At 48.9% G+C, this 19,050-nt stretch overlaps 1 protein-coding gene across 1 annotated transcript in view; it reads left to right on the top strand.

Moving 5' to 3' along the window:
- The window catches only part of LOC140598741 (uncharacterized), a 43,406-nt gene that overhangs the window by 8,214 nt on the left and 16,142 nt on the right, over window positions 1-19,050 (top strand). Inside the window, exons 6-7 of the mRNA XM_072757270.1 lie at window positions 470-726; window positions 955-1,081. The gene's annotated coding sequence lies outside the window, so the exon portion shown is untranslated. The remainder of the gene's footprint in view (window positions 1-469; window positions 727-954; window positions 1,082-19,050) is intronic.

Genomic DNA, 19,050 nt, shown 5'->3' with positions numbered 1-19,050 from the left:
GTCTGGGGGGCCGAGGGGGGTCTCTTGCTTCTCCCAGCCTACACTGGGAGGAGCCTGGAGGGCACAGCAAGGGAGGGGCGGGCGGCACCTGGGGGCATCCCCTCCTTCCCACAGGAAGCTGTAGCAGCAGGTGGACGGTGCAGGTGGGGCTGAGGGCAGCTGGTCCTGAGCCCCCATCTCCCTGCCACCCCTGCCCCTGCCTCAACACCCCTGCCCCTCCACCCCTGCTCTTCTGCCCCTGGCTCCTCCACCCCTGGTCTTTTGCCCTTGGATCCTCCACCCCTGCTCTTCTGTCCCTGACCCCTCTGCCCCTGCCCCCTCCACTCCTGCCCCTGCTGTCTCCACTCCCCACCATCACCTCCATCCCTGCCTCCTCTTGACCCTCTGTCCCCTCTGCCCCTGCCTTCTCCACCCCTTCCCCCTCCCCCTCTGCCGCTGCCCCGTCTGCCCACCCCTTTGCCCCCTCCAGGTGGGCTGTCTGCCCTGGGCCTGGAGCTCCAGCCCCGACAGGTCCCTGGTGGTCCTGACACCCGGCAACCACAACACACTGCTAGCCACTTCACCCTGCGAGTCTGCGCCCCACGCCCTGCTCTGCGGCCTGGTGGGAACACTTCCACTGGCCATCTTCCTGCGAGTGTCCTCCCTGCCCAAAATGATCCTGCTCCTCGTGCTCACCACGTCCTACATCCTGGTCCTAGAGCTCAGCGGCTACACCCGGGCCTTGGGGTAGGTGCGCTGCTGCCAGGCTCCCTGGACACACCCGTCAGGCGCTGCCTGCTTCCGCGGCTTCTCCGTGTGTCCATTTGGGCCCAGGGCCAGAGAGGCCTCGGATCGGGCGGGAGGTGCTGTAGCCGGGCCGGTGGCAGGTGCTGCCGACCTTCCTGCCCCGGGGGCCCGTGCACGGGTCTCAGGCCCTCTGTACTGATGAGGTTTCCCTCCTTGCCCCCCCTCCAGGGGCGGCGCAGTGTCCAGGCACGGCTTCAAGCCCATCATGGCCATCCTGCTGTTCTCGTGAACGCTGGCCCTGCACACCTGGCAGGTGGATGTCACGCTGCAGCTGGACTACCTCTGGACAGCACAGGCAAGATGCCCTCTGTGTGCTTCGGGAATGGTGGGGTGCGGCAAAGGAGCCCCTGGGGAGGGACCGTGCGGGTGGAGGGGCTAGTGCTGGGGCAGGATGGGGACCAGGGGAAGCTGAGTACAGCCCTATGAGCCCCGCCTGACAGGCACAGGAGTTTGGTGGCATCCTGAACAGTGAGCTCCCCATCCCGAGGCGTCCGGCAGTACGGCTGCCGCGCACAGTGGCTCAGCCTTTGCTGCGCTGCACGGGACAGCGGGTCTCCCCAGGGTCATGGGAGTCTCCAGAAAACACTGACTCTTGCACCGCCCACCCAAGTTAGTAGGTGTGCGGGTGCAGGTATGCCAGCTGTCGGCCCCGAGCCGGGGAGGGAGGGGATGACAACCGGAGGCATGGGCTGTGCACCTGCCAGGCGACCAGCACACCAGTGCACGTCTGGGCCAGCTGGGCATGCGCGAGGGGCCCCCCTCGTCCCCTGCTGTGTCCCTCACCTCCGGATGGGGAGGCCATCCGGCTTGCTGGACAAGTCCACCTGTGCAACTTGCAGACGTCTGGACCCTGAGTGGGGGGCCTCCCTTGGCTTCCCCGGCTAGAAGTGAGCAGGGGGCATGCTCTAGAACAGAGACGGTGGATGCGAGCTCTCAGGAGCTTTTTCTAATCCTGATGTATTACGAAGCCGCTCTCTAGCATCCGAGGCATTTAATGGTGTCTGGTCTTCATGGCAGCCCTGCCCAGGGCATGGGCCTGCAGGTGGGGAGCAGGGCAGCGATGTGAGGTGCTCGGGTCCGGGCGGCTGATACATGGCCCAGCAGGGAGGAGCCGGGGTCTGAATGGTGTCTGGAGCAGGGGGGCAGTCACCTCATCCTGGGAGTGCTATGTCCAGCCTGGGGCCCCCCTGGGGGCCAGAGTGCAGGGAGAGCCAGTGTTCGATGCCAGACAGGTGGAGCCCAGAGGATTGGGGGGTGAGGTCGCCCTCGCTGAAGAAGACCATGGGCTGCAGAGACCAGCACGGACACCTGGAAGTGATGTTTGGTGGCCGTGTGGGCGCCCTGTGGCCCGGTCCAGGTGACACAAAACCTTCCAGCCTGGGTGAGGATACAGTGACTAGTTCCCCACCAGGACGGGCTTGGCGGTGGGCCTGGCATGCAGTAAGCGCTCGGTGTGGCTGGGCGGCCTCTGGACGCTGCCTTGTTCATCTCTTGGGACGCTCCACCTGCAGGAGGCCAGTCTGATACCTTTACTCTGGTTTTGTTAACCTGGGAAAGACAGGTCCCCGCTAAGGATGTACGGGCTGGATGCGTGTTCGGGACCATGAAGGGTGATTTCATTCCTCCGGGTAGACAGAGGAGGGGAAGCTGTGTGCATGCGCGTGTGCATACCCGAGTACACAGGGGGTCTGCACACACATCCGTATGCCGGGGGACAACGTAGCCTAATTATTCTTTACCGCATAACACGTGTACTGAGGTTAAAACCACGCTCTTGGGATCCCTGGGTGGCGCAGCGGTTTGGCGCCTGCCTTTGGCCCAGGGCGCGATCCTGGAGACCCGGGATCGAATCCCACATCGGGCTCCCGGTGCATGGAGCCTGCTTCTCCCTCCGCCTGTGTCTCTGCCTCTCTCTCTCTCTCTCTGTGACTATCATAAATAAATAAAAAAATTAAAAAAAATTAAAAAAAAAAAAACCACGCTCTTCACGCTTCATGGCTGTAAAGTATGCAGTTCGGTGATTTCCAGTGTATTTACAGACTTGGGCCACCGTCGCCACGGTCAGGGTTAGAGCATCTTCACGTTCCCAGAGAGCCCTGTACCCAGCAGTGGTCACTCCCTACGTCTGCCGCCCCAACCCCGTGGATGCGTGCTTCTGCTCATTGCCCATCCCGCGTCTGCTCTGGGCAGCCCACGCCCCCGAGTGCTGGGGAGACCCCTGATCCTGAGGGGCTCGCTGCCTGGTGCCGTCTTCAGTGTACACCCAGTGGATTCTGTGTTCTGGGTGGGCAGAGGCTCTGGAATGCCGAGCCCTCTGAACCCCTGTCCATGGGGCTGGGACGTCCTGGGGGGGGGGGTACAGTGCTGGCTTGAGTCCCCCTGCAGACTGGGGAGCGCACCAGATGCTGGCTCTGTCCCTGAAGGGACTTGAGCTGCCACCGTCATCCCACATGAGGGCCCGACCACAGCCCTCATTGGGTGGGTCAGGGGTAGGACCATCGGCTCACCTGAGATGGGCGGGTCTAGGGCCACTGCAGGCGCCCCGAGGCAGGCCACCAGACAAGACTCACAGCTTTCAGCCAAGGGACCCGGCTGGCCCTCTGTACCGTGCCAGGAGGGGCCCAGCCACGTTCTCCCCTGGCCTGCTGATGCTCCACCATGGCCAAGCCCAGAGGTCTCAGGTCAGAGCCGATGCCAGACAGATGGCCGCATACGAGGGCTCCCAGAAGGGAGACCCGACTGCTGCTGTTTGCCACAGCCTCACCAGGTGACGGAGCACAGAGTCTCTCGTGGGCTGTGCCAGGGGACTCAGGGGACTCTTGTCTGGCTGCGGCTGGCTGTCCAGGGGGACCGGGCTGGCTGGTCCCTAGAGGTGCCCACCCCACGGTCAGCTGGCTCATCTGGTTTCAGGTCTTTAGTTGTGATTAGCTACTCAGCTTGAGGAGAGCAGTCAGGGTGCGCTGGAGAGCCGGGTTGGCCTGGGGTGTGCGCATCTGGCTTCCGGCTTGTTCACCAGGCACCTGCCGTGCGGCCAGCGGCACAGTCAGAGGCTGCGGTGCCCCGCCTGGGTTGGCAGGCGCTCTTCTCGGTGTCCCTTTAGATGGTGTAAGCCCAGTGATTGGGCCTGCCCTGGGGTTCCCCACTGGCAATACCCTGGGCCCCCACCTCTAGGTGAGTTTTCCGGGGAGCTCAGTGGCAGGGAGACCCTCCACGTGTCACTGGGAAGGGGTGCCTACATGCGACACACTGACATATTTTCCCAAGGACGTGTAATGGGAAAGGCCACCTCACCTTCCTGTAAACCCAGCAAAACAAGGACATTTCTTGACTTTGGCTGTTTTCTCTGTGGGTCGGTAAGCCTGTCACGCAGACATCACAGAGTCTCATGCTGTTGTGGAACGGTCAGGCCAGGTCTTGGGGTTAATTAATTATGGACCCCAGGTGGTCACAGGAGCCTGCATGCATGAGCTTGCCTCCTCGTCTGTGGCCACCGCAATGCCTGTGTGCCAGAGCCGTGTTTTCTTTGGATTCCCCAGACAATCGGGATGCCGACCTTAGTTTGGGTGATAGTAGGGCAGCTTGTTCCTGCACAGGGAATGCCTGTCTCAGGAGGGTGATTCCCATCGGTGGTGGAGCCATAGTGGCGGCACTCGGAGGGAAGGTGGCCTGGCGTGGGCTTGCCTGTCATGCGGGAACGGTTCTGTGTGTTGTTGGATTCGCTTTGCCAAAACGTGGTGAGGGGATTTGCGTCGAAGCTCATGAATAATGTAGTTCTCTCATTTCTATCTATCTATCTATCTATCTATCTATCTATCTATCTATCATCTATCATCTATCTATCAATCTATCTATCTATCTAGATTTATTTTTTATTGGTGTTCAATTTGCCAACATATAGGTTGTTCTCTCATTTTCTAGGCCAGACAAGGCTTTGAGGTCAGAGCGAAGCAGGCCTCACCAGGGGGGACCTGTTCCTTCCTTTGCGGGTTTCTGGAAGAGTTTGTAGAATTGGTACCATTTCTTCCTCAGACGTTTTGGGAAGTGAAGCCTTCGACTTGGATTTGTATGTCTGTCTTTAGAGTAGAAAGGTTTGAACTAAAATGAACTTCTCTAAAGATAAAGGGCCATAAGACTTTCTTTTTTTTTTCTTTTTTGAGGTAGCTTTGGGAATTTATGTCATTCCCTGACGTTGTTCATTCGATTATCACAAACTTGTTTTTACTATTCCCTTCTTACCCACTTTACCATTTGTCAGATTTGTGGTGACATCCCCTCTCTCCTGATGTAGGATTGTGTAGACTCTTTTTTTTTTTTTTTTGATCAATGTGACTAGAAGTTGATACATTTTATTGATCTCAAGAAATAGCTTTTGGTCTTACTGATCTTTCTCTGTTATTTTGAGTTTCCAATTTCACTGTTCTACTCTGATCTTTATTTTCTTCTGATAACTTTGGGGTTAATTTACTCATATTCTCTAGTTTCTCAAGATGATTTGTACTTTCTCTAACTCAGGGGTTTTATTATACATTTTCCTCCAAGTGCTGCTTAATTCACAAATTTTGCCTTTAAATGTCATTTCATTTTCCTTTGGCTCAAAGATCTTTCTTGTTGTTGTTGCTGTTGTTGTTGTTGTTCTTCTTCTTCTTCTTTCTTCTTCTTCTTCTTTCTTCTTTCTTCTTTCTTCTTCTTTCTTCTTTCTTCTTCCTCAACAAAGAGTTATGAAGACATACATTCTTTTGTTGAAGATTACTCAGGGATCTTTCGGTTACTGACTTCTCCTTAGTTATACTGTGGTCAGAGATTATGCCTTGAATTCTTTTAGATTTCTTGAGAAAGAGGGGCACGTGGCTGGCTCGGTTAAGCTCCTGAACTCATTTTTGCGAACTCTATCATCCATGTTTCATTTTGTGGCTGTTGGATGGTGTGGTTTTTTAAAATTTATTTTTATTTTTATTTTTTTATTTTTTATTTTTTTCGACGGTGTGTTTCATGAATGCCAATGAGGCCACCCTGGCCGAGGATGCTCATAGGTCTTCTATGCCCTAATGGACTTTATGCCCAGATATTCTACCAATTTTTGAGAGAATGATATTGAAATCTCCCGTTGTACCTGTGGACAGAATTTTGTGCGGTTCTACCAATTTTTCCTTCATGTATTTTTTTTTTATTATTTATGATAGTCACAGAGAGAGAGAGAGAGAGAGAGAGAGAGAGGCAGAGACACAGGCAGAGGGAGAAGCAGGCTCCATGCACCGGGAGCCCGATGTGGGATTCGATCCCGGGTCTCCAGGATCGCGCCCTGGGCCAAAGACAGGCGCCAAACCGCTGCGCCACCCAGGGATCCCGCCTTCATGTATTTTGGCAATTCATTATTAGGTTCATAATAAATGTTTAGGATGAGGCTGTCCTCTTGGTAAGTTGGAACCTTTGTCCCCTTTATCACTATGGAAAGAGCTGCTTTTCCCAGGTAGTGTGCTTGGCTCTGCAGTATACTTTACATGATATTGTATAGGTAATCCAGCTCCCTTTATAAATTTTTCTATCATTTTACTTTTAACTTTTCTATACATTTTTACTTAAGGTGGGTTTCTCATAAGCAAAAAACAGTTGGACCAACATATGATTGGACCTTGCCTTCTTATCCAACTTATAAATCTCTGCTTTTTAAATTGAGCTGTTCAGACCATTTATAATTAATATGATTATTGATGCATTGGATTTGAATCTTTTATCTTGCTGTCTCCTATTTGTCATGTCTGCCCATCTGTTCTTTGTGGTATTTTCCCTCTTTTTCTGCCTGCTTTGGATTAAATATTTTTGTTATTCTATTAAAATATAAAACAGTATTTATTATTCCATTGATTACTTTATTAACAGTAATAATTTGTCTCTCTTGCTCTCCCTCTTCTTTTTCCCTTCCTCTTTTTATTAGCTGCATTCTTTGTTGTATTATTATTCCTTTTAGGTTTCAAGCTTTTATATAAATTTGATGGTTAACATATAGCTATTATTAGTTTCAAGGGTAGAATTTAGTGATCCATCACTTACACATACTGCTCAGTGCTCATCACAGGTGCCCTCCTTAATACCCACTCCCACTCTCCCCTCCCCTCAGCAACCCTCAACGTATTCTCTGTAGTTAAGAATCTGTTTCCTGGTTTGCCTCTCTCTCTTTTCTCTCCATGTGTTCATCTGTTTCATTTCTTAAATTCCATACATAAGTGAAATTATATGGTGTTTGTCTTTCTCTGACTGACTTATTTCACTTAGCATCATACGCTCTAGCTCCAACCAGGATGTTGCAAGTGGCAAGATTTCATTCTTTTTGATGGCCAAGTAGTATTCCATCATATATATATATAGACTACATCTTTTTTTTGTTTTTGTTTTTACATTTGTATTTGTTTTTATTAAAATTCAATTTTCCACCATATAGTGTAACATCCAGTGGTCGTCCAATCAAGTGCCCTCCTCAGTCACCCAGTTACCCCATCCCGCCACCCACCTCCCCTTCTGCAACCCTTTGTTTCTTTCCCAGAGTTAGGAGTCTCTCATGATTTGTCTCCCTCTCTAATTTTTCCTGCTCACTTCCCCTCCTTTCCCTTATAATCCCTTTCACTATTTCTTATATTCCACATATGAGTGAAACCATATGATTATTGTCCTTCTCCAATTGACTTTTTCACTCAGCATAATACCTTCCAGTTCTATCCACATCGAAGCAAATGGTGGGTTTTTGTCCTTTCTGATGGCAGAATAATATTCCATTGTATACATAGACCGCATCTTTATCCATTCATCTGTTGAAGGACATCTCGGCTTCTTCCACAGTGTGGCTATTGTGGACATTGCTGCTATAAACATTGGGGTGCAGGTGTCCCACCGTTTCACTGCATCTGTATCTTTGGGGTAAATCCCCATCAGTGCACTTGCTGGGCTGTAGGGTAGCTCTATTTTTAACTTCTTAAGGAGCCTCCACACAGTTTTCCAGAGTGGCTGCACCAGTTCATGTTCCTACCAACAGTGCAAGAGGGTCCCCCTTTCTCTACATCTTCTCCAACATGTGTTTCCTTTCTTGTAAATTTTCACCATTCTCACTGGGGTGAGAACAATCTTTATCCGTGAACGTTGATAAACATTTAGGCTCTCTTGATAGTTTGGCTATTGTTGATAACGCTGCTATAAACATCAGGGGGCATGTACCCCTTTGAATTAGTATTTTTGTATCTTTTGGGTAAATACATAGTAGTGCAATTACTGGATCTTAGGGTAGTTCTATTTTAACTCTTTGAGGAAACTCCATACTGTTTTCCAGAATAGCTGTACCACTTTTCATTCCCACAAGCAATGAAAGAGGGTTTCCCTTTCTCTACATATTCACCAACACTTGTTGCTTCTTGAGTTGTAAATTTTGGCCATTCTGACAGGTGTGAGATGATGTCTCATCATGGTTTGATTTGTATTTCCTTTTTAAAAATTTTTTAAATTTTTATTTATTTATGATAGTCACAGAGAGAGAAAGAGAGAGAGGCAGAGACATAGGCAGAGGGAGCAGCACGCTCCATGCACTGGGAGCCCAATGTGGGATTCAATTCCGGGTCTCCAGGATCGCGCCCTGGGCCAAAGGCAGGCGCCAAACCGCTGCGCCACCCAGGGATCCCTGATTTGTATTTCCGTGATGATGAGTGATGTTATATATCTTTCCATGTGTCTGTTGGCCATCTGTATGGCTTATTTGGAAAAATGTCTATTCGTGTCTTCTGCCTATTTCCTAGCTGGATTATTTGTTTTTTGGGTGTTGAGTTGGATAAGTTCTCTATAGATTTTGGATACTAACCCTTTATCAAGTATGTCATTTGTAAACATCTTGTCCCATTCTGTAGGCTGCCTTTAGTTTCATTGTTTCCTTCACTGTGCAGAAGATTTTTATCTTGATGAGGTCCCAATTGTTCACTTTTAGCTTTGTTTCCCTTTCCTCTGGAGACACGTCTAGGAAGAAATTACTATGGCCAATATCAGGGAGGTTACTCTGTGTCTCTTCTGGGATTTTTATGGTTTCAAATTTATTTTGACTAAATTAATTTTGGCCTGTAGAATGTAAGAAAGTGGTCTGGATTCATTCTTCTGCATGGGGCTGTCCAGTTTTCCTTACACCATTTGTTGAAGAGACAGTCTTTTATCCATCGGATATTGTCTCTTGCTTTGTTAAGGATCAGTTGACCATAGAGTTGAGTATCCATTTCTGGGCTCTCTATTCTGTTCCACTGATCTATGTGTTTATTTTTGTGCCAGTACCATAGTGTCTTGATCACAGCTTTGTAATACAGCTTGAAGTCCAGAATTGTGATGCCTCCCACTTTGCTTTCTTTTTCAAGATTGCTCTAGCTATTTGGGTTTTTTTGTGATTCCATACAAATTTGGGTATTGTTTTTTCTGGCTCTGTGAAAAGTGCTGGTGGTATTTTGATACGGATTACATTACTTGTGTGGATCGCTTTGGGTAGTATAGATATTTTAACCATATGTGTTCTTCAAATCCATGAGCATGGAATTTTTTCCATTCTTTTGTGTTCGCTTCAATTTCTTTCATGAGTGTTCTATAGCTCTAAGAGTATAGATCTTCTACCTATTTGGTTAGGTATATTGCTGGGGGCGGGCCTGTCTGTGGCCTGGGCGTGGCCAGGGCGTGGCTGGGGTTGGGGCGTGGCCGGGATCTTGCCCAGGCACCTGACCCCAGCTTGACCCAAAGGCCCCAGGGCGTGGCCGCGGGAGGAGCTGGGCACAGATGCAGCGACCCCTCGGCCCTGGCAGGAGGTTGCTCGGCCGCGCCGCCGCTCCAGGCCCGCGGTTCCCCGCGCTCCAGGCTCCCGGCAGCGGCTCTGCAGTCCTCGGCCCCCGGCGCAGGTCAGCGTGGGCCCCAGGAGGCGTGACGGCCCCAGGGTGGCTGTGCGAGAGGCATCAGGCCCTCGCTGGTGGCGCGGCGGGTGCCTGGGAGGGGCCGGGCGGGGGAAGGCGGGCCTCGGTGGCCACATGGAGGTGCCCAAGTGGCAAGCCGGGCCGACACCCTTTGGGCCGCCGAGGTGCCGGGCAGAGGGCTGCACGGGGGAGGAGTGGTGGGACCTGTTGGCGGAGGGGGGTGGCGATGGTGCCTCCTATGGGTCAGGCCAGGTCTCCTCCGGGCGGCTCAGGGAGGGTGCGGGGCCCCTCCCCGGTCTCAGGGAGGTGCAGTGGACCCATCTGCGCCCTCAGACGGGTTACGATGCAGGCACCGTCCAACGTCAGGGCTCGGCCTTGGGGCGGTGTTAGGAGTCTCTCCTGTTCAGTCTCCCTTTCCCCTATCTCCCACTAATTTTTCTCTCCTTTCCCCTCTATCCCCTTTCACTATTTTTTTCATCCTCCCCAGAAGAATGAGACCATATGATGTTTGTCCTTCGCCGATTGCCTTCTTTCCCTCAGCCTTAATACCCTCGGGTTCCATCCACGTGGAAGCAAATGGTGGGTGTTTGTCGTTCATAACGGCTGAGTAAACTTCCATTGTGTACAGAGAACACACGCCCTCCTTATCCATTCATCTTTCGATGGACACCGAGGCTCCTTCCGCAGTGTGGCTATCATGGGTGTTGCCGGTCAAAACCTCGGGGTGCGGGTGTCCTGGCATTTCCCTTCAGCTGTATCATTGGGGTACATCTCCACCAGTGCACCCCCATGCTGGATCACAGGGCAGATCCGTTGTTACCTCTCTGAGGCACCTGCACACGGTTTTCCAGGAGTGGCTGCACCAGGTCCCATTCCCACCAGCAGTGCAAGAGGGTTCCCCTTTCTCCACATCCTCGCCGACATTCGCTGCTTCCTGTCTTGTTAACATTCACCGTGGTCACTGGTATGTCAGGTGGGATCTCGTTGTGCTTTTCACCTGTATTTCCCTGACGGCCAGTGATGCAGCGCATTGTCTCATGTGCTTGTTGGCCACGCCTACGTCTTCCTCTGTGACATTTCTGTTCACATCTCTTGCCCGTCTACCGGATTGGATCCTTGGTCTCTTTGCTGTGGAGTTGCAGAAGTTCTTCAGAGATCTTGGATACTGGCCCTTTACCTGACAGGGTCATTTCCACATATCTTCTCCCACTCTGTGCGTTGGCTTTAAGTTTTGTTGAGTGCTTCTTTTGCTGTGCGGAAGCTGCTCATCTTGGTGAAGTCCCAGCGATCCATATTTGCTCTTGTTTCTCTGGCCTTTGTGGCTGATGTAATTTGCACGAAGTTGCTGTGGCCCAGTTCAAGAAGGGTGTTGTTGCCTGTGTTCTCCCTAAAAAATCCCCTAGGATTTTGATGGAATCTTGTCTTGCATTTAGATCCTTTCCATTTTGAGTTTATCCTTCTGTATGGTGTGAGAGGAATGGTCCAGTTTCATTCTTTGCCTGTGGCTGTCCAGTGTTCCCAGAAGCATTTATTGAAGAGACTGTCTTTTCTTTTTCCCCGTGCATGGTCTTTCCTGCCTGGCTGAATATTTGTTACCCGTAGAGTTGAGGGTCCACCTCTGGATGCTGTCTCCTGTTCCATTGATCAGCGTGCCTGTCTTTGTGCCAGTATCACACTGTCTTGCCGGTCACAGCTTCGTGGCACAACGTGAAATCCGGCATTGTGCTGCCCCCGCAGTGGTTTTCTTGGCTACTCTTCCCGAGGCCATTCGGGGTCTTCTCGGATTCCACACCAGTCTTCAGAGGACTTGCTCCAGCTCTCTGAAGAGAGTCCGTGGTATTTCTGACAGGGATTGCATTAGTTGTGTAAGTTGCCCTGGGTCACGTTGATATTTTCAAGAATATTAATTCTTCCAATCCAGGAGCATGGAACCCTTTTCCATCTCTTTGTGTCTTCCTCAGTTTCCTTCAGACTTGTTGTGCAGCATTTTGGGTAGAGACCCTTTACACCTTTGGTTAGGGTTCTTCCTAGGTAGCTCATGCTTTTTTAGGGGTGCTGCAGTTGTATACATGGGGTTGACCGCTTCCTCATGTCCCTTTCCTCGGTCTCCTTGTCCGCATGTAGAAAGGCCACTAGTTTCTGGGCCCCGAGTTTGTATCCTGCCACACTGCCGAACTTGCTGTAGGGAGTTTGAGCAATCATGTGGTAGAGTCTTTTGGGTTTTCTAGGTACAATATAATGTCATTGGCGAAGAGGGAGAGTTTGACTTCTTCTTTGCCAGTTTGAATGCCTTTTATTTCGTTTTGTTGCCTGACTGCTGAGGCCATGACATCTCGTACTGTGTTGAGAATAGCAGTGGTGAGAGTGGACATCCCAGTCTCGTGCCTGGTCTTCACGGCAAGGCTCCCAGGGGTTCCCCATTGCAAATGATAATTTGCTGCAGGCTTTTCGGAGATGGCTTGGAAGATGCTGAGGGACGTTCCCTGTATCCCCGTACTCTGATGCGTTTGGAACGGGCATGGATTCTGTATTTTGTCAAATGCTTCCTCTGCATCTCTTGAGAGGATCATATGGTTCTTGTTTTCTCACTTGCAGATCTGGAGAAGCACATGGAGTGCTCTCCGAGTGCTGAAGCAGCCTTGCACCCTGGGGATAAACCCCACTGGGTCACGGTGAGTAACTTCTTAATAATATCCCGTTGCATCCTGTTGGGTCGTATTTTGTGGAGAAGGTGTGCATCCGCGTTCATCAGGGACATTGGTCCAGGATTCTCCCTTTCGGTGGGTTCTTGGGTTTTGGAGTCAAGGTGACACTGGCCTCCAAGAACAGGGTTGGAAGGGTTCCATCTCTTGCTATCTTTCGGAGCAGCTTAGTAGCATAGGTATGCTTTTGTCTTGAAGCTTTGGATAGAATTCCCCTGGGAAGCCTACTGGCCCTGGACTTTTGTGCCTTGGGAGGTTTGTGTGTTTGTTTATCGGTTTATATATTGTTGGAGTTCATTTTGCCAACATAGAGCGTAACCCCCCAGTGCTCATTCCATCCAGTGCCCCCCTCGGTGCCCGTCACCCAGTCACCCCCACCCCCCGCCCTCCTCCCTTTCTTCCACCCCTTGTTCGTTTCCCAGGGTTAGGAGTCTCTCCTGTTCTGTCTCCCTTTCTGCCATCTCCCACTCATTTTTTTCTCCTTTCCCCTCTATTCCCTTTCAAAATTTTTTTCATACTCCCCAAAAGAATGAGACCATATAATGTTTGTCTTTCACTGATTTGTTTTCTTCCCTCATCCGTAACACCCTCTGGTTCCATCCACGTCAAAGCAAATGGTGGGTGTTTGTCGTTCCTAACGGCTGACTAATCTTCCATTGTGTACAGAGACCACACCCTCCATATCCATTCATCTTTCCATGGACACTGAGGCAAAGCAAAATGGTGGGTGTTTGTCGTTCCTAACGGCTGACTAATCTTCCATTGTGTACAGAGACCACACCCTCCATATCCATTCATCTTTCCATGGACACTGAGGCAAAGCAAAATGGTGGGTGTTTGTCGTTCCTAACGGCTGACTAATCTTCCATTGTGTACAGAGACCACACCCTCCATATCCATTCATCTTTCGATGGACACTGAGGCCCCTTCAAAGTGTGTCTATCGTGGGCATTGCCGCTCTGAACCTCGGGGTGCGGGTGTCCTGGCGTTTCATTGCATCTGCATCTTTGAGGTAAATCCCCAGCAGTGCAATTGCTGGGTGTAGGGAGGTCTATTTTTAACTCTTTGAGGATTTTCCACACAGATTTCCAGAGTGGCTGCACCAGTTCACATTCCCACCAACAGTGTATGAGGGTTCCCTTTTCTCTGCATACTCTCCAACATTTGTAGTTTCCTGCCTCGTTAATTTTCCCCATTCTCACTGGTGTGAGGTGTTATCTCATTGTGGTTTTGATTTGTGTTTCCCTGATGGCAAGTGATGCAGAGCATTTTCTCATGTGGGTGTTGGCCGTGTCTATGTCTTCCTCTGTGAGATTTCTTTTCATGTCTTCTGCCCATTTCATGATTGGATTCTTTGTTTCTTTGGTGTTGAGATTAATAAGTTCTTTATAGATCTTGGAACCTAGCCCTTTATCTGATACGTCATTTGCAAAATCACATTGATTGTTTTACAAGTGTTGAACCAGCTTTGTGTCCCAGGAATAAATCCTACTCAGTCACGGTGAATAATTTTCTTAATGCACTGTTGAATCCTATTGGCTCTTATCTTGTTGAGAATTTTTGATTCCATGTTCATCAGGGATATTGGTCTATAATTCTCCTTTTTGGTGGGATCTTTGTCTGGTTTCGGAGTTAAGGTGATGCTGGCCTCAAGAACGAATATGGAAGTACTCCATCTCTTTCTGTCTTTCTAAATAGCTTTAGTAGAATAGCTATGGTTTTTTCTTTAAACGTTTGATAGAATTCCCCTGGAAGCTATCTGGCCCTGGACTTTTGTGTCTTGGGAGGTTTTTGATGACTGCTTCAATTTTCTCCCTGGATATTGGCCTGTTTAGGTTTTCTGTTTCTTCCTGATCCAGTTTTGGTAATTTGTGGCTTTCCAGGAATGCGTCCATTTCTTCTAGATTGCCTAATTTATTGGCATAGAGCTGTTCATAATATGTTTTTAAAATCATTTGTATTTCCTGGGTGTTGGTAGTGATCTCTCCTTTCTCATTCATGATTTTATTAATTTGAGTCTTCTCTCTCTTCTTTTTAATAAAGCTGGCTAATGGTTTATCTATCTTATTAATTCTTTCAAAGAACCAACTCCTGGTTTTGTTGATCTGTTCCACAGTTCTTCTAGTCTCGATTTCGTTGAGTTCTGTTCGAATCATTATTAACTCTCTTCTGTGGGGTGTAGGATCTATTTGCTGTTTTTTCTCTATCTCCTTTATGTGTAAGGTTAGCTTTTGTTTTTGAGATCTATCCAGTTTTTGAATGGATGCTTGTATTGCAATGCATTAACCCCATAGGACTACTTTTGCTGCATTCCAAGGATTTTGAATGGTTATATCTTCATTCTCATTAGTTTCCATGAATATTTTTAATTCTTCCTTAATTTCCTGGTTGACCCTTTCATCTTTTTTCAGGATGGTCCTTAACCTCCATGTGTTGGAGGTCCTTCCAAACTTCTGGTTGTGATTAAGTTCTAATTTCAAGGCATTATGGTCTAAGAATATGCAGGGGACGATCCCAATCTTTTGGTATCGGTTCAGACCTGATTTGTGACCCAGTATGTGGTCTCTTCTGGAGAAAGTTCCATGTGTACTTGAGAAGGATGTGTGTTCCGTTGAGTTTGGATGTAAAGCTTTGTAGATATCTGTGAAATCCATCTGGTCCCGTGTATCATTTAAACCTCTCATTTCTTTGGAGATGTTGTGTTTAGAGGACCTGGCGAGTGTAGAAAGCACTAGATTGAAGTCACCAAGTATAAGTGTATTATTATCTAAGTATGTCTTAACTTTGGTTATTAATCGATTGATATATTTGGCAGCTCCCACATTCGGGGCATATATATTGAGGATTGTGAAGTCCTCTTGATGGATAGATCCTTTGAGTATGCTATAGTGTCCCTCTTCATCTCTCACTACAGTCTTCGGGGTAAAGTTTAGTTTATCTGATATAAGGATGGCTACACCTGGTTTCTTTTGAGGACCATTTGAAGGGTATATGGCTTCCCAACCTTTTATTTTCAGGCTGTAGGTGTCCTTCTGTCTGAAATGAGTCTCCTGTTGACAGCAAATAGATGGGTCCTGCTTTTTTATCCGGTCTGAAACCCTGTGCCTTTGATGGGGTCATTAAGCCCATTCACGTTCAGAGTTACTATTGAAAGATAGGAGTTTAGTGTCATCATGATATCTATTCAGTCCTTGTTTTTGTGTGGATTGTTCCACTGGATGTCTTCGTAAAGGGGAATTTTAAGAGTCCCCCTTCAAATTTCTTTCATAGCTGGTTTGGAGGTCACATATTCTTTCAGTTCCTGCGTGTCTTGGAATCTCTTTATCTCTCCTTCCATTCTGAATGGGAGCCTTGCTGGATAAAGTATTCTTGGTTGCATGTTTTTCTCATTTAGGACACTGAATATATCCTGCCAGGCCTTTTTGGCCTGCCAGGTCTCTGTGGAGAGGTCTGCTGTCACCCTAATACTCCTCCCCATTAAAAGTCAGGGATTTCTTGTCCCTTGCTGCTTTAAGGATCTTCTCTTTATCTTTGGAATTTGCAAGCTTCACTATTAAATGTCGAGGTGTTGAACGGTTTTTATTGATTTTAGGGGGGGATCTCTCTATTTCCTGGATCGGAATGCCTGTTTCCCTTCCCAGATTAGGAAAGTTTTCAGCTAGGATTTGTACAAATACAAATTCTGGCCCTCTGGCCCTTTCTGTGCCCTCGGGAACCCCAATTAAATGTAGGTTTTTCTACCTCAGGCTGTCGTTTATTTCCCTTAATCTGTCTTCATGGTCTGTTAAATGTCTGTCTCTTTTTTTCCCCAGTTTCCCTCTTTGCCATCACCTTGTCTTCTATCTCACTCACTCGTTCTTCCACCTAGTTAACCCTAATCGTTAGGACTTCTAGTTTGGATTGCATCTCATTCAATTGATTTTTAATTTCTCCCTGATTAGATCTAAATTCTGCAGTCATGACATCTCTTGAGTCCTTTATGCTTTTTTCTAGAGCCAGCAGTAGCTGTATAACAGGGCTTCTGAATTGGCTTTCTGACATTGAATTGTAATCCAGATTTTTTAACTCTGTGGGAGAGAGGACTGTTTCTGATTCTTTCTTTTGAGGTGAGGTTTTCCTTCTAGTCATTTTACTCAGTGCAGAGTGGCCAAAAACAAGTTGTATTGGGAAAAGGAGAAAATGAGAGGAGAGAAAGAAGGAAAGAAAAGAGAAAAAGAAAAAAGAGAAAGAAAAAAAAGGAAAAAAGAGAAGAAAAGGAGAAAGAAAAAGAAAGGTGGAAAAAAAGGGGGTGGGGGAAGCAATCAGAAATCAAAAAGAAAGAAAAAAATACAAAAAAAAATAAAAATAAAAAAACAAAAAACACGGGGGGTATCTTCTGAATCTGTATACTTTACGTCCCTTGACTTCCCCTGGAACTGGTCCTTCTAGCTGGTCTTCTGGGGGAGGGGCCTGCTGTGCTGATTCTCAGGTGTTAGCACTTGGGGGAGCTGCTCTGCCCCCTGCCTGGTGCAGGGCTCAGTGGGGGTTGTTTACCCCGTGAGGCCCCAGGAGGAACAGCCACAGTGGCGGGGCCTGCTCTGGAAACCTGGATTCAGCCCCCGCCGTAACTCCGGGGCTCTCTGTCTGCTGGGCCTGGAGGCTCCGGGGCGGGGCTCCTGATCTGCTCAGCTCGGGGCAGGAGTGTCCTTGCTGTCCTGGGCCCTCCGGGTCTCTGCCTGTCCCGGGGGGAAGCCGGATCCGGGGCTGTGTCCCGGCGCCCTGTGCTTCGGGCCTGCGCTGTTGGATTTGCGCTCCCGGCCGCGCAGCCCCCTCCGCGGAGCTGCCGCCCGAGCCCCTCCGAGCTGCTCCCGGAGCCGCGCTGCCCCCTCCCCACGGAGCTTCTTCCTCTGCCCGAGCCGCCGCCGCCCAGCTGCTCCCGGAGCCGCGCAGCCCCCTCCGCGGAGCCGCCCCCTGAGCCCCTCCGAGCTGCTCCAGGCCCCACCGTGTGCGCTGCAGCCCTTAGGGAGCTCGGCGCACTCTCCTGTGGGCGCTGCAGGTGCCTGTTAGTGTCCCAGGGAGCCCGAGGGCATCCCCGCCCTCCTGGGGTCTGGCTCTAACTCCTTGGGGGCGCCTTTCCACCTGGGAAGGATGGTGCAGCTCCTGCTTCTCCAGGACGGGGCTCCCCTGTCCTCAGCCCAGGTCCTCGTGGGGCCCCTCCCCCTTGGAGGCCTTTTGTTTCTTTATTTCTTTTTCCCCGTCTTCCTACCTTGATAGAAGCGCGAACTCTTCTCACTGTAGCATTCCAGGTGTTCTCTCTTTCCGAATTCGTAGATTTGCAGGATGATTTGAAGGTTATCTAGGTAATTTGTTGGGGACAGGTGACTTTGGGATGCTACTCTTCCACCATCTTGCCCCTCCTCCCTCTTGCATTTAATTCTTATTTATTACTCGCAATCCCAGGGTTTAAGCTCCTTTATGTGTCATTTCTCATTTTTAATACTTCTGATCTTCTATATGTTTGGATTTAGTATTTATATTCTCATCATGTTTTTAAGAGCTGTATATTTTGGGATCTCTAGCTTTGAGTAGTGAAGTTTTGTTTCTTTTCCTGTCGAGGGTCCATTTCATCTCTCTCTAGTAAAAGCATCATCTGCACACTAATTTTCTTCTACACATCTATCTTCCCCTCCCTAACTTCTGCCCTCCACAACTATGAGAAAAACAGGTTTTACTGTTTAAGCCACCCAGTCAGTGGTATTTGGTTAGGACAGCCTAACCACACTACTACAGAAGGGGTGCATCCTTCTTTGTGACTTTTCATTCCTGTTTGGTAAAATGTGGAATCAATGGCTGGAGCTCGTGCAGCCTTCTTGAACCAAGATTGTAGCTGCGTATTAAAGGATGCACTAAGAAGAAGAATGATGGCAACTCCACCATAACAGCCCTGTTTAACCTTTTTTTTTTCTCTTTTCCCGTGGATGCTATATTTTATTGTAAGCACACCTGTAAGCCACTGCCAGTATTTTTAAACAAGGGAGTGGTGATATTATAAAAATTCAGTTCAGACATTAACTTTTATAATCAGGAACTAATGGCTTCCCAAGATGATACATTATTCCTTTCTCTAATAAAACCAATTTTTTTTTGAGAGAGAGAGCAAGGGGTGGGGGAGAGAGAGAGAGAGAGAGAGAGAGAGAGAGAGAGAGAGAGAGAGAGAGAGAATTCTAAGCAGGTTCCATGCCCAGCATGGAAGGCTAATGTGGGACTTCATCTCATAACTCTAGATTATGATCTGAGCTGAAACCAAGAGTCAGACACTCAACCAAGTGAGCTACCCAGGCACTCCTAAAAACCAATTGTGTGCATGGCCATTCGATTCAAAGATTGCCTTTCCCAGGCTCTCCTGTAGGTCAGGGGTGGCCATATCATTAACTTCTGGACAATGAGATGGAGTGGAAATTTGGAACAATTTGGTGGGGGGAGAGTAAAGCAGGGATCAGGAGTGATAGTAAAGATAATAGCAGCACTTATTTTGCATTTATAACATGCCAGGAAGCATCTGAAGGCCTTTACATAAACGAGTCAGCAGGACCTGTTTTGAGAGACTACAAATGGTTTGGCATCCCAGCAGAGCAAAGTGGGTGGAGATTAGGGAGTAGGAGAGGCAG

Source organism: Vulpes vulpes, chromosome 4, assembly GCF_048418805.1.
Source record: "Vulpes vulpes isolate BD-2025 chromosome 4, VulVul3, whole genome shotgun sequence".
Taxonomy (NCBI): Eukaryota; Metazoa; Chordata; class Mammalia; order Carnivora; family Canidae; genus Vulpes; species Vulpes vulpes.
Note: the sequence above shows the minus strand (reverse complement) of the source record. Positions and strands in the feature narration are given on the sequence as shown.